At 35.4% G+C, this 2,865-nt stretch overlaps 1 protein-coding gene across 13 annotated transcripts in view; it reads right to left on the reverse strand.

Annotated features, from left to right (window-relative positions):
* LOC106871234 (myotubularin-related protein 13) overlaps positions 1 to 2,865 on the reverse strand; it is a 512,098-nt gene that overhangs the window by 112,103 nt on the left and 397,130 nt on the right. The gene's annotated exons all lie outside the window — the stretch shown is intronic.

A 2,865-nucleotide genomic window follows, 5' to 3' on the forward strand; every position in this document is an offset into this window, starting at 1 on the left:
ATATATATATATATATATATATATATACAGGGTATCCAGGCTAAATTGGACAGTTTGCACAAGAGGAAAAGAAAACAATATGCCTTCCAAAAATAATATTTTAAAAAATTAAAAAATATCAACTACATTATTACTGAGAGATAACAATTTACTCAAAGTAGCTGCCCTCAGCTTCTACCATGGCCTCGAAATGGCTCTAGAACCTGGTGCATGTGTTCCTCACTGTGTCCCTTGGAAGATCTTTGAATACCTCCTCAATCTTGATCACCAGCTTGGCCTTGGTGTTGCAGGCAGAGCAGTTAGTGTCTTTCTCAACTATGCCCCACATATAGTAATCCATGGGACTCTTACTGCAGGTATGCCAAGGAGCTAAATCCTGCTGCCACACATGTGGCTTTCCAGCAACAACCTTCTTCAATCAAAGATTTCCAGTCTCCAGCAGCTTCACATAGCCGTCTGAATTGAGCCTAAGGCCCTATGTTAATATCAAACAGCAAGAATGAGTGCTCAACACTGTATTGGTGGATAAATATTCTTTATTTCTGGGATAACTAGGCAACCATTGATTTCATATTGAGAGAGATATCTCTCAACAATTATTCAAGTCAGCTACATGGGATATTGGTATTCATCTCCATCTTGGATAAAGCACAATAAAATCATGCGAAATCAAATAAGGTATTGCATCTCAAGGGGGAACAACTCCTGAATTATAAATCTCAAGAGGGAACAACTCATGAATTATCTCCCTTATATTAAATCTGAATTTTATAAATATTAAGTATGAGTTTGAATTTTATAAATAAATAGTGCACACACACATATAACCAAACCTGCATTATGCATATCTAATGAGTGCTCTTAGAAGTTTATATCTGCATATATGTGTGCGCCTGACTGCAGAGTTTCACATGTGAATTAATAGGATCGTATATTTTTAAGTGTATATTCATTCTTTCAATCATTTGGTATAATATGCATATGTGCACATACACATACACACACATATATATCTATATATCTATATATCTATATATATATATATATATATAATATATACATAAATACATATCTCTTACAGAGATTTTCTTGACAAGCTAGTTTGCTTGTTGCAAGATCAGTGACTGTATGTCACTTATTTTTCTATATATTGTAAGCTGGAGTGAACTACTTACTGCTATGTCTAGCCGACAAGTATCCATCACCGAGGATGAACATAAAAAGGTCAAAACCATATGGTCTGGTAGTCTTGGAGCTAAAATAGCAGTGAGTTCTCTCCCCACTTGCAATATATATCGAGTGCAGAGTGCATTGCTTAACCAACTAGAGGAGGTGTTCTCCTGGGGTTAAAATAGCAGTATCATCAGTTCCTAGGGAACACCCATGTTTAGGTAGCATTAAACACTACTTGTCAGTATGAATAATGCTTTCATTCCTTATAGAGATTTTCTTGACTAGCTAGTTTGCATGTTGCAAGATCAGTGACAGTATGTCACTTATTTTTGTATATATTGCAAGTTGAAGTGAACTACTGCTATGTCTAACAGACGAGGATGACAATGAAAAGGTTGAAATCATACAGTCTGCTGGTCTCAGGGCCAAAATAAGGAGCTCTTTCTCTGCTCATAGTAATATTGTCGGTTCCTGCATAACACCTATGTTTAGGTGGCATTAAACGGTACTTCATACGTATATATATATTCTTTTATTTGTTTACTTGTTTCAGTTATTTGATTGTGCCATGCTGAAGCACTGCCTTTAGTTGAACATATCAACCCCAGGACTTATACTTTGCAAGCATAGTACTTATTCTATTGGTCTCTTTTACTAAACCATTAAGTTACAGGGACGTAAACACACTAACATTGGTTGTCAAGTGATGGTGGCAGGGACAAACACAAATGCACAAATACATACATACATACATATATATATATATATATATATATATATATATATATACACACATAATTAAGGGATCAGCAAAAGTTGCTTCACCACATAGCGAAATTTATAAATAGCAGTTAAAATACTAATTCTTCTACTACAATATATCTCCAGAGATAGCAATACTTGCAACTACCATAGGCAAAAGAGAAGAAAAAATAATGAAACCAACCAGCTTTAGTTAATCATGTATGCGTTTCGGGATTACAATGGTATAAAATTCATTTCCTTCTTCAGCATGATATTTTAGGTTATAAATTTGAAAATGCTGACAAAAAACCATGCATGCTCGATTAGGCGACATCGAACATCACATAAGAGAAACAGCATTTCCGAATTTATAGGTAGGAGCTCTCTGAACTTTGCCCAGGGTATTCTTATTCTAGCAGCTCTCCTTTCAGAGAGGATCCACTCCCGCTACTGTCTTGGTTACTTAGGTAATGGAAGCTATCAAATATATATATATATATATATATATACGATGAGCTTCTTTCCATTTCTGTCTACCAAATCCACTCAAAAGGCCTTGGTTGCCTAGAGGCTATAGAAGACACTTGCCCAAGGTGCCATGCATATATATATATATATATATATATATATATATATCTTTTATCCTTGTTTGAGACATGAGACAACGGCCATGCTGGGGCACTACTTTGAAGCTGTTTTAGTGGAATGAATCAACACTAGTACTTATTCTTTTTTATGCCTGGGACTTAAAGTATTGGTCTCTTTTGTTGAACCACTAAGTTAAGGGGACATAAACACACCAACAACAGTTGTCAAGTAGAGACTGGGTACAAACGCAAAAACACATACACACGTGTGTGTGTGTGTGTGTGTGTGTGTGTGTGTGCATATTATTATATATATATATATATCATCATCATCATCGTTTAACGTCCGCTTTCCATGCTA

The sequence above is a fragment of the Octopus bimaculoides genome, chromosome 5 (assembly GCF_001194135.2).
Source record: "Octopus bimaculoides isolate UCB-OBI-ISO-001 chromosome 5, ASM119413v2, whole genome shotgun sequence".
In the NCBI taxonomy this organism is placed as follows: domain Eukaryota; kingdom Metazoa; phylum Mollusca; class Cephalopoda; order Octopoda; family Octopodidae; genus Octopus; species Octopus bimaculoides.